Source organism: Perca flavescens, chromosome 2 (genome assembly GCF_004354835.1).
Source record: "Perca flavescens isolate YP-PL-M2 chromosome 2, PFLA_1.0, whole genome shotgun sequence".
Classification (NCBI taxonomy): Eukaryota; Metazoa; Chordata; class Actinopteri; order Perciformes; family Percidae; genus Perca; species Perca flavescens.
Window position 1 is genome coordinate 32,676,765 of NC_041332.1, and position 13,727 is coordinate 32,690,491.

Here is a 13,727-nt window from a genome sequence, read left to right on the forward strand (position 1 = left end):
AAGTGTACAGCTTGTATAACTAGCTGTCCCCTCAAAATAACTCAACACACAGCCATTAATGTCTAAACCGCTGGCAACAAAAGTGAGTACACCCCTATGTTAACGCGTAACTCTCGCCAAAATGCATACTAGGGTATTTTTGTGAATGTACGTGAGTCAAACTTTAGTTTAAAAGCATATTTAGGACCGAATCGCCACTTTTAAGATTCACCGTATTCTCGTTTTTGGGTCAAATGGCCTTTTGAATGGGAGTGCTAGGGGCACTCTCATGCTAGTCTCAAAATAGCTATTTAAGAAATACTAAGAAGGCTCGACACAACATGAAACTTTTCTTCAAGTATCACCAGGGGCTCTAAACCTTAGCGCAAGCATTGACAACATTCTTTGTGTACAAAGATTTACTAAAAAGAAAGTTTTTGAGCAACTCACCGCAGCTGTTGTTTCCGGCCGCAGCCATTTTATCAGTCAAAAACAATCGATTTCTGAATGCAATGTAACAGGGAGGAGAGCAAAGACGGAAAGCTCCTAAAACTTAGTTCCATATAAATGCACGGATAACTCGTTGTTTTGTCGTTATTGAAAAACAATATTGACCTTGTAGTTGAAAAAGGAGCCTCATATGGAGTCCGTTTATTCGCATTCAGAAATTGATTGTTTGGTGGGTGCCCACCTGAATGACATGATTAGTTATTGTTTGTTTTTTTGCTTGTTTATGTCCATTATTTTTACCGCCATTACCGCCCAACCTTTCCCCATCTTGCATCTAATTCTGCCTCCTCCAGGTTTTTTTTACAAGCCACTCCTTGAAGCAGACTGAAAACAAAGAATTGTAGAGAAGAACAAGTATCAAATACGGTATAAAATATATCAGTCCACATGAGTTCTCTATATAGGGAATTTGATGAAAACCAGCCTTGTTATAGGCTGTAACATTGTACACTTTTAACACTCAATATCAAATGACAAAATGCTTTGGTATCCCACAAGGAGTATGTGGCTACTGTTGTTAAAAATGCCATACCTTTCAATGTGTGGAATTTCTCTGGGGCCAAAGGCTGTCTGGTGGTTTTGGTTGTCGGGCACTCTTTTCCCGTGAGGCTCCTTTCCCCCAGTATTTTGGTGCCCCAAAAAGCCACCGCCAACTCTTCCACAAATCAAGAGTCCCTGGTATTCCTCTCGATCCTGGCCCAGGCCTCTCTCCGTAGTCGGATTTCTCCAAATTGTATCTGCCAAAAATCCAAATCTAAAATAATCAAAGAATGTCAAACAGCATACAAAAGTCAGAAACACTACAGTTTTTTACGATTGTTATGTCAATTTTTTCAATACTTTTAACAACTTTCCCAAACTCTTAACACAGTTACCACAACATCTGTCTGTGTAGGCTTTCCGATTGCTATGTCAATTTTTTCAATACTTTTAACAGTTACAACATCCGTCTGTGTATGCTATACAATTAACACATTTATTGCTGCTTTGACACAAAATGCATTCAGTTCACAAATAACAGTACAAAAATTTAAAATAAATCAACTTATATTTAACTTATTTTACACACAAGCTAAACCAAGACCAAAACAATGGATTTTACTGCCAAATTTACAAATGCTTTCTCACTGTATGTGAGAACAGATAACATCATGTTCTAAACATAACTTATATGCTAAAGTAAAAGTGAACAGCTATTCATATTGTAAATTGTAACACAAATGTATCCCCTGCATTTTATACATTATTAAGAAACAGCTGATTGAAGTTATGCTAATAGATGATTCCCATCTAGGAAACACACTCAGGGGTTACGTGAGGTTCTTTCAATCGCATGACCTTAAGGTAGTACATACAGTAAAAGTGGTGTTGGCAATGTATAAATATATTGTAAAGAGAATAAATATTTTACCTCGTCTGCTTTTGGAGCTGGTTCCACCAACATCTCACTGCCAGACTCTGCAACTATAGCATAATGTAAGATAATCCACAGCTGCACTTAATAATAATAAATTGAAATTGACATTTTTTTTAACTAAAAATAGTTAAAAACCTTGTACGCCTATAAAATTATACAAAGCATGTCAAGAAATCCTTTCCAATTTCAATTTTTGTTTTGAAACAAAATTTTGAACTGAGCCATGTTGGTTTTTGAAAAAGCGTACTTTTCAGGATGAAACGGATCACTTTTTTGCTGCTCAACAGTGCTCAGAAATACTGAGCCACACAAAAATGCTAAATCATTCATACACCCATGCTACACACACTTAAATACTCACCATGGAGACATGGATATCAAGCTAACAGCTGCTCTGAGAAACACAAACAAGTTTTCGTGCTCCTCCGCCTTCTGCGTTGTCGTATTGTGAACCATCACCTTATCGTGGTGGACAGGTTTGTGTGTCTCTGTGAACCTGAGGGCTGTGTTGTCTGGAGCTTTGTGCTCCTGGTAGGGTCTCCCAAGGCAAAGTGGTCTCAGGTGAGGGGCCAGACAAAGAATGGTTCAAAAACCCCAATGAAAAAGCTAAGCAGAGATGGAGTGACCCTGCCGGAGGAAGCCCGGGGCCCCGTCTGGAGCCAGGCCCAGGCGGTGGGGCGTCGGCCGGCGCCTGGTGGCGGGTTTGCCACGGAGCCCGGCCGGGCACAGCCCGAACAAGCTATGTGGCAACTCCCTCTCCATCCCATGGGCCCACCACCTGTGGGAGGAACCGTTGGGGTCGGGTGCGATGCCACATGGGTGGCAGTGAAGGTCAGGGGCCTCGACGGACCAGACCCGGGCGGCAGGCGCTGGCTCTGGGGACGTGGGCGTCACCTCTCTGTGGGGAAGGAGCCGGAACTGGTGCGGGAGGTGGAGGCGCTACGGTTAGATCTGGTGGGGCTTACCTCTACGCACAGTCTTGGTTCTGGAACCATACTCCTGGATAGGGGTTGGACTCTTTTCTTCTCGGAGTTGCCCAGGGTGTGAGGCGCCGGGCGGGTGTGGGGATACTCACAAGCCCCGGCTGGCGCCGCTGTGTTGGAGTTTACCCGGTGGGCGAGAGGGTCGCCTCCCCACGCCTGCGGGTTGTGGGGAAAACTCTGACTGTTGTTTGTGCATATGCACCAAACAGGAGTTCGGAGTATTCGGCCTTCTTGGAGACCTTGACTGGAGTCCTGCATGGGGCTCCAGTGGGGGACTCCATTGTTCTGCTGGGGGACTTCAACGCACACGTGGGCAATGATGGAGACACCTGGAGGCGTGATTGGGAGAAACGGCCTGCCTGATCTAAACCAGAGTGGTTGTTTGTTGTTGGACTTCTGTGCTAGTCATGGATTGTCTATACTTGAACACCATGTTCGAACATAGGGATGCTCATAAGTGTACCTGGTACCAGAGCACCCTAGGCCGAAGGTCAATGATCGATTTCATAATCGTTTCATCTGATCTGAGGCCGTATGTTTTGGACACTCGGGTGAAGAGAGGGGCAGAGCTGTCAACCGATCACCATCTGGTGGTGAGTTGGGTCAGAGGGTGGGGAAGACTCTGGACAGACCTGGTAAGCCCAAGCGTGTAGTGCGGGTAAATTGGGAACGTCTGGAGGAGGCCCCTGTCCGACAGACTTTCAACTCACACCTCCGGGCGGAGCTTTTCGTGCATCCCTGTGGAGGCTGGGGGCATTGAACCCGAGTGGACAATGTTCAAAGTTTCCATTGCTGAAGTTGCGGCGAGGAGCTGTGGTCTTAGGGTCTTAGGTGCCTCAAGGGGCGGTAACCCACGAACACCGTGGTGGACACGGTGGTCAGGGAAGCCGTCCGACTGAAGAAGGAGTCTTTCCGGGATATGTTATCCCGGAGGACTCGGAGGCAGTTGCAGGGCACCGAAGGCCCGAAGGGCTGCAGCCTCTGCCGTGAAAGAGGCAAAGCAGCGGGTGTGGGAGAAGTTTGGAGAAGACATGGAGAAGGACTTTCGGTCGGCACCAAAGTGCTTCTGGAAAACTGTTCACCACCTCAGGAGGGGGCGGGGAACCATCCAAGCTGTGTACAGTAAGGATGGGACACTGTTGACCTCAACTGAGGAGGTAATAGGGCGGTGGAAGGAGCACTTTGAGGAACTCCTGAATCCGACTAATACGCCCTCTATGTTAGAGGCAGAGCTGGAGGATAATGGGGGATTGTCGTCGATTTCCCAGGCGGAAGTCACTGATGTAGTCAAACAACCTCACAGTGGCAAAGCCCCGGGGATTGATGAGATCCGTCCAGAAATGCTCAAGGCTCTGGGTGTGGAGGGGCTGTCCTGTTTGACACGCCTTTTCAACATTGCGTGGAAGTCTGGGACGGTGCCAAAGGAGTGGCAGACTGGGGTGGTGGTTCCCCTTTTTAAAAAGGGGGACCAGAGGGTGTGTGCCAATTATAGGGGTATCACAGCCTCCCTGGTAAAGTCTACTCCAAGGTGCTGGAAAGGAGGGTTCGGCCAATAGTCGAACCTCGGGTTGAGGAGGAACAATGCGGATTCCGTCCTGGTCGTGGAACAACGGACCAGCTCTTCACTCTCGCAAGGATCCTGGAGGGAGCCTGGGAGTATGCCCAACCGGTCTACATGTGTTTTGTGGATTTGGAGAAGGCGTATGACCGGGTCCCCCGGGAGATACTGTGGGAGGTGCTGCGGGAGTATGGGGTGAGGGGGTCTCTTCTCAGGGCCATCCAATCTCTGTACAACCAAAGCGAGAGCTGTGTCCGGGTTCTCGGTAGTAAGTCGTGATGAGTCCTTACCCCAAGTGAAGGAGTTCAAGTACCTTGGGGTTGTGTTCGCGAGTGAGGGGACAATGGAGCGGGAGATTGGTCGGAGAATCGGCGCAGTGGGTGCGGTATTGCATTCAATCTATCGCACCGTTGTGACGAAAAGAGAGCTTAGCCAGAAGGCAAAGCTCTCGATCTACCGGTCAGTTTTCGTTCCTACCCTCACCTATGGTCATGAAGGCTGGGTCATGACCGAAAGAACGAGATCCAGGGTACAAGCGGCTGAAATGGGTTTCCTCAGGAGGGTGGCTGGCGTCTCCCTTAGAGATAGGGTGAGAAGCTCAGTCATCCGTGAGGAGCTCGGAGTAGAGCCGCTGCTCCTTTGCGTCGAAAGGGGCCAGTTGAGGTGGTTCGGGCATCTGGTAAGGATGCCCCCTGGGCGCCTCCCTAGGGAGGTGTTCCAGGCACGTCCAGCTGGGAGGAGGCCTCGGGGAAGACCCAGGACTAGGTGGAGGGATTATATCTCCAACCTGGCCTGGGAACGCCCTCGGGATCCCCAGTCGGAGCTGGTTAATGTTGCTCGGGAAAGGGAAGTTTGGGGTCCCCTGCTGGAGCTGCTCCCCCCGCGACCCGACACCGGATAAGCGGACGAAGATGGATGGATGGATGGATGAATTTTTTCAGGGATTCAAAGTCGCTTTAGCCTTAGCCTAAATTCACTCACTTTCATCGGGGTGTCTATATAGAATTCTAAGAATTGCTCCTGTATATTAGCCAATTTAGAAATAAAAAAGTTATTCTCTCATAAAGTCTAGAAAAAGAAACATCTATAAAGTGGCTCAGTCCTATGTATAGCATACTATGCAGTTAACCTTAACAGTAGTTCTCAAGTGATCACTTGATTAATGACAACTATGGTCAGATCAGTTGTAATCATTCCATTTAGGAAAAGTGTATTTGGCCATACTTCTTTCTCTGTTCGAGCTGCTACAGAGTGGAACCTTACCCCCATAACCATCAGAAATCCAAACACTTACAGCACATTCAAGATACAGTTAAAGAAATGGATAATTGATAATCAGAGCTGTCAACATTACCATTAACTTCTTGACCTGCTCAAGCTGCCCCCCCCTGCTGGCTTCTTGCCCTGTGTGTGTTTATGTGTTCATGTCTTTGTCTAATGTTTGTCTGATTGTGGTCTGTTGTGATCCTATTGTACTTTTTTGGCTTAATAGTACCTTTTACCAAATGTATTTTAAATGTTATATTGTTATGTAAATGTGTAATTTTACATTCTTTTAGGGTGACTTTTTTACCATCTGTCTAGAGACTGCAGATGAAAAATAGCCTTCTGGCTAACTCTGGCATATTGACAGAAATGTTTATTAATATGCTCTGTAATAAAATAAAAAAAAAAAATAAAAAAAAAAACAGATCCAAGGATTTAACTTCAATTCATGTCAGCTGCCTAGATATTTTTTGTTTTTGTTTCACTTACTTTGTATGGTCTTTTTTGGGCTCTGGGATACAGTGTCTTTGACAGAGAGAAAACAAGCATATTACAAATATGAGAGATGATAAAAAAATAAAGATTATGCATGGCACACTTAGTTCTAAGATCACAGCTGATGCAGTCTAAGAAGTCTATGTTTCCCCGATCCTATTCTGACCAATGTGCTGGCATTTGAATTTGCTATATGCATATAGCTTCCGTTCCTGGAATTATAATGTAATCATTTTGTTTTATTTCCTGGTTTCTATTAGGGATAATTTTTGTCAGCTTGTGAAGAGCTGAGTGGAGTTGTTGACCCATCACACTGGATCCCTAAGGAAAAGGCTTGTACCCCTAGCTGACCAAGTGCATTTATTTTAACCTTTATTTATTCAGGGGATGTTCACTGAGAGGCAGCCTCTCTTTTGCAGGAACGACCTGTCACATTCACACAGTTCCACATTCATACCTGGAAGCTGCCCAGTACAACCACAGTCTGACCTGCTGGCCACTGAGCAGCTCCACTGGAGTGGTGGTGATGAGGGAGGGACAAGCGCTGCTCTTTCACTTTCCCTACCCAGAATTGACTGCGGTCATGCCCTCTGTGCTTCGGAGAAGCGTGGTCACGCCGTTCTACGCTTAGAAATATATTGTGTGTCTACACAAGGTTGTGTGGTAGGCTCAAGGTGTATGCGCTTGGTGTTGGCAGACTTTAAAAAAATATTCATAATAAAATAAATAAAATCCAATAGTTTTCTGCAAACACTAACAGATTATTGTTCTTCATCTCATTGACTGCCACTGTGGTGATTTTCATGTTGTTCTAATGTTTTATTATTTAATAACGGCCTGCCAAAGTCCTATACTGTATACCTGCCTATAAAGCAATATTTAATAAATTGATAAAAAATTCAAATCAAATTGTTTTCTGCAAAGTCCACCAGATTATTGTTCTACATCTCATTGACTACCACTGTGGTGATTTTCATGTTTTTCTACTGTTTTAGTATTTAATAATTGCCTGCCAAAGTCATGACCAATACTGTTTGTGTACATATACTGTATATTGCAAAAGCAATAAAGATAACAATTCACCAGCCAGAATTTCTGTGAACCAAAACTTAATTTATTCTTTAGAAGATATGGTAAAGGGAAATCAATGGACTCCATGACTAACACTGACTAATACATGAACATGTATTTTGCAACGTACTCCAAAGTACCTATGAACATTTATGTAAGATACATACATACATACATACATACATACATACATAATTAGTGCAGATTTCACAGTTCCACTCTTCTGCAGTGGTGTGGGACAGACACACAATTGGGGTGGTACCAATTATTGCAGTTGCTGCACTGCACCATCAACTCTTTGTAGTGTGAGGTCTTGCAGATGCAGTGAACCTCCACTTGAATTGTTTCCCTTTCAGGTTTTGCTTGGGTTTTTTTGTAAGCAAATACTGGAGCCTTTTTGTTTTGGAATGCTCTGTATAGTGTTTGTCTCATGTTCCTTTCCACAAACTGGCACTCCTCTGGTTTGACACCATCGCCCAATACCTTATAAAATAAAACAACCGTAAACTTTTCTCTCACCAGCAGATGGCGGAATTCTGCATCTAACACCTAGATCAATATTCAGAAACAACTCATATTTAATTTTGATCATCATTAGCGTTTTTTTCCCCCACAAAAAAATAAATAATATTTCATATACATTCTAATGGTGTATTTAAGTAAGTTGATAAAAAAATAATAAGAATTAATATCCCCCAAAACACAGCATAAACATATAGATAGATAGATGGGAAGTCAATTTAAAAAAGGTATTTCATTTGTATATTAAAAAATGTATTTAAAGGAGAATTCCGGCCAATTTTTACGTTAATCTTGATCGCTATAGCTACGCGAGTACTTTCGATAGAAAAAACCCCGACCCGAATCAGTGCAGGTAACACGGAGAAGCTGCAGCTACGTACTGGCGTCCCCTGAGCTAAAACGGCAGTGCTCGGGGCAAGTTTTAGAGTGCCTTTGTGCCTCTTAACAGACACAAAATGCAATTAATATGTCTGTGCCACAAGAACAGGGCCCTTACGTGTCAACAAGATGCGTTTTCAACTCAGACATTGTTTAAATTCACCTACCCTGGTCCCTGTCTTGATCCTGCCAGTAGCTAGCTTGCCCTGCTAGCTGATAGCCGTTAGCTGCTAGCTGCCGTTTGGTGAGTGTATTCAGACAGGCTTCTGTGATAATCATCCCAAAAACAATCCACGGAGCGGTGGTGGTGTGGCTATGTCCTCCAGAGGACAGGTCATGTCATGTCTTGAAGTGTATTCCCCCCTAAAAAAAACAATAGTGCGGTAGTAGCTGTTAGCTGCTAGCTGCCCTCCGGTGAGTGTGTACAGCCAGATAGCTGTTAGCCATTAGCTGCTAGCTGCCGTCCGGAGAGTGTATTCAGCCAGGCATCTGTGCTAATCATCCCAATAAAAAGCCACGGAGCGCCCGGTGGGTTGGTGGATATCCTGCATAGGACAGATCATGCCTTCGCAGTGAAAGGTTTAGATTATTTCCCCCTCAAAATAGGTAATTGAGCACTGAAGCCTAGCTGTTGCATCGCGCGGTCTCCTGGGAATTCAGTTGTAGCAGAAAAAGGTAAACAGTAATTTGCAGATTGGAGCATAGTGTGTGTGAAGAGTGAAAAGCGGAGTTGTTTATAAGGGAAGAAGCTTGGAGTATGAAGAATATAGCAGATATATTCAAACCCGAGTATACAGACGAAGAACTAGCCTCAAGAGTTGGAAAGAACGAGACTGACAGACAGAGGGGAAACGGGCAGATGAACTTGCTGCTCCAAGCACAAGCTAAAGGTAGCCTTCAGTAACTGGGGGACATAGCCACACCACCGGGCGTGGATTTTTATTGGGATGATTATCACAGATGCCTGGCTGAATACACTCACCGGACGGCAGCTAACAGCTAACGGCTAACAGCTATCTGGCTGTACACACTCACCGGAGGGCAGCTAGCAGCTAACAGCTACTACAGCACTATTGTTTTTTAGGGGGGAATACACTTCAAGACGTGACATGACCTGTCCTCTGGAGGACATAGCCACACCACCACCGCTCCGTGGATTGTTTTTGGGATGATTATCACAGAAGCCTGTCTGAATACACTCACCAAACGGCAGCTAACGGCTATCAGCTAGCAGGGCAAGCTAGCTACTGGCAGGATCGAGACAGGGACCAGGGTAGGTGAATTTAAACAATGTCTGAGTTGAAAACGCATCTTGTTGACACGTAAGGGCCCTGTTCATGTGGCACAGACATATTAATTGCATATTGTGTCTGTTAAGAGGCACAACGGCACTCTAAAACTTGCCCCGAGCACTGCCGTTTTAGCTCAGGGGACGCTTGTAGTACGTAGCTGCAGCTTCTCCGTGTTACCTGCACTGATTTGGGTCGGGGTTTTTTCTATCGAAAGTACTCGCGTAGCTATAGCGATCAAGATTAACGTAAAAATTGGCCGGAATTCTCCTTTAAGTTGGCTTGGGAAAGCCAAGTTACTAAAATCCTATTTAAAATTATTATTATTATTATTATTATTATTATTATTATTATTATTATTATTATTATTATTATAAATGACATACTTATGCTTTTTTTAATGAATTTATAAAATATGCCTATATGTCAAGGTAAACCGTAGTGGACTTTGGCAGGCAATTATTACAGTATGAAACAGTAAAGCTCCATGAAAATCACCACAGTGGTAGTCAATGAGATGAAGAACAATAATCTGGTGGAGTTTGCAGAAAACAATTTGATTTAAATTTTTATGATTTTATCAAATATGCCTATATAGCCAGGTATACAGTATAGGACTTTGGCAGGCAATTATTAAATAATAAAACAGTAGAACAACTGTAGTAGTAGTATGTACTACCTTATGGGCATGCGATTGAAAGCACCTCACGTAACCCCTGAGTGTGTTTCCTAGATGGGAATCAGTTGTGATTGATCTATTTGCATAACTTCAATCAGCTATTTCTTAATAATGTATAAAATGCATACATTTGTGTTATAATTTACAATATGAACAGCTGTTCACTTTTACTTTAGCTCATAAGTTATGTTTATCTGTTCTCACATACAGTGAGAAAGAATTTGTAAATTTGGCAGTAAAAGCCATTGTTTTGGTCTTGGTTGAGCTTGTGTGTAAAATAAGTTAAATATAAGTTGATTTATTTTAAATTGTTGTACTGTTATTTGTGACTTTAATGCATTTTGTGTCAAAGCAGCAATAAATGTGTTAATTGTATAGCCTACACAGACGGATGTTGTGGTAACTGTGTTAAGAGTTTAGGAAAGTTGTTAAAAGTATTGACAAAATTGACATAGCAATCATAAAAACTGTAGTGTTTCTGACTTTTGTCTGTATGACATACTTTGATTATTTTAGATTTGGATTTTTGGCAGAGTGTTAAAAGTGCACAATGTTACAGCCTATAACAAGGCTAGTTTTCATCAAATTCACTATATAGAGACCTCATGTGGACTGATATATTTTATACCATATTTGATACTTGTTTTTCTCTACAATTCTTCGTTTTCAGTCTGCTTCAAGGAGTGGCTTGTAAAAAAAAACCTGGAGGAGGCAGAATTAGATGCAAGATGGGGAAAGGCCGGGCGGTACATTACAGAAAAAATAATGGACATTAACAAGCAAAAAAACAAAACAATAACTAATCATGTCATTCAGGTGGGTACCCTCCCTTGATGAGCACCCCCCCATTAAGGGAGGGTGCCCACCTGAAAACACTGGGTCAATTACACTGTGAAGGTCAAGTACATTCTCGTGGTACGCACTTGCACTCAGTGGATGTATTACATCTCGTCCTGTGTTCCTGAAAAATGGCACCACATTCATTAATTTATTTTTAATTTATTTACTTATTATTCCTATTTATTAAATGTAGATAGTTAGGGAACCATTACTGTTATTGCTTTTTTGTAGAATTTTAATCATTTATTTATTATTTTATTTATTAAATTATTTATTAAATTAATATTTTTTTTAAACTTGAGATTTGTTATTGTTTTTTTGTCAAATATTCAGTTATTTATTATTGTTATATTGTTAAATGAAATTGATAGAGTTGTTGTTATTGTTAAATATTTAACAGATTATTTATTTTATTTATTAAACCTCACAATTTTTCCTTTTTATTGAATATTCATGTTGTTTCTGTTATTATACTTAGGCTATTTATTAAATAAAAATACTATTGTTAAAATATTACAATTGTATATTATAATATTTTCATGTGCTCTGCCTTATCATCACACAAAAAATTCAATGTGGTTGTCCAGGCTGGTGAACAATAACATCCTCAATCTGCTGGTGATCAGCTGGTGAGTGGGTGCTGGTGACTAGCATCCCCTCACCAGCATCCCAGCATCCTGCTGGTCACCAGCATGGGAGCATCCCAGCATCCAAGCACCAAAACACAACATATACTGGTCTATGCTGGTTAACAACATATGCTGGTCTATGCTGGTTTTTCCAGCAGGGGCACATGTCTATTTTGGCTAAAGGTCCCAAAACTCTTCCTGTGGCCCATTAAATAAATAACGAACAGTCCCTAAGCAGAGAGAAAAATGGCATGCATGGGGTATGGGGCGGTCAAGGAAATGGATCCTTAAGGCGTTGGTGGTGGTGAGTGGGGTAGAGGTAGGGATGGCTGAAGTGAAACTGACGTTCCGAAGCTTTGTCGAGATCCCGAAGCGCAGATGTTTCGAAACACTGATTCAAAGCGTGATTCAAAACACCCATGTCACGTGACTACGGCTAAATGAAACATCGGAGTGTTTCACAAGTGTTTCAACAGGTGGCATGAATCAGCGTTTGATTGACAGGGTCGGGAACACACAATCGCACATCAGTATAAAAGTGAAGTCAACGCATCTTGACCTCGTGGGTTTTTGTGAGAGGAGTTTGATTTTGAGATAGCGGATTTTTGGTGATATAGTGACATTCATAGTGCGAGTTGTTTAGTTATATTTAGGCTTACATTTAAATTTACACATTGACTGATAGGCTAGAGACAGACAGAGTATACATAGTGACACATTAACATATTGATAGGTAGATACATATATAGATACACAGATAGATAGATATATAGATAGAGATAGAGATATATAGATATATAGATATAGATAGATAATTAGGATTGGAATATAATAAACTGTTGGGACATTCATATTTTTGAATAAAAATCTATAAAGAATTGAGACATTGTGGCTTGATTTCTTTTATTAATATTCTTTTGTCATGACCAAAATAACATTATGCACAGTGAGGAGCCTACAGGTTACAAGCTTCACATATTAGAAAAATACAATAATAAAAAATGGCTCATTGTCAAGGTTGTTTTAGATCAACACCTGCAAGTGACCACTAGGTGTCATCGTTGAGACGGATGTCGGATTGTTTCGAAGCCTCGACACAATATGGCACATTTGCTTCAACGGTTTCATTGTTTCACGAAGCCTCGATCTGCCCACCACTAGGTAGAGGGGTGGGTGCTCTTTTTCCAGTCCAGTTTGATTAACAGATTAATGATCCCTGAATCAGAATCTGAAAATTACTGGCATCAAGCAGCAGGTACATCTAATTGTACATGTAAAATGTGTCCACATGCTGTTAAAGCAACACTATGTAACTTTTCCCTCTTCGGTCCCCCTACAGATTGTGTCATTGGAACTACAGCCGCGCAAGCTGTAGTTCCAATGAAACAACCTGTAGGGGGACCAAAGTGAGAAAAGTTACATAGTGTTGCTTTAAAGGTGTGATACAATGATTATATAGGGTATTTCACACTGTTCCTTAAGGTCTCCTAATGGTGTATGTAACATTGGTTGGGCTGAAAATGGCCTGGTTGATATTTTATTGGCCCTTATGCATCCCTGTGTTTTGGCCCTATTTGTAACAAGAGCTTTTCTTCCAAATATGGTATGCTCATGAATATTTAGATGAGCTGCACGCAGATTGGTTGATCGAATCCCCATACACACACATAAGAGACGCGCGCGGACAATAGGCGTTTATTTCCCCAATCGTTTGTTTAAATAACTCAACACACATATCCATTATAAGATTAACTGGAACCTGCGGTAAGAGATTGCCAGCCACCAGCCATTTAGCAGGAAGAGGGGAGGGAGAACAGCGAGCTGCAGGCCCTGGAGCTCTGTCAGGGCAGCGGCGTTTGGTAGTCCAGTCACCCAGAAAGGGTCGTGCCGTGACGGAGCTCAATCGAGCTCACAGCAGTGGCGATGTAGCAACCCAGGCAGCACCGGCCGCTGAACTCCCACACACAGTCGGACAAAATTTGCAATTAGCCATCCATTTTCGTAAAACGGCCCATATTTGAGCTTTACATAGTTGATTTCTCGCATAAAAAAGTTTCAGAAGTGAATTTTGTAATGGAATAGCAGAGATCTGCATGACCTAGATTCAGAAG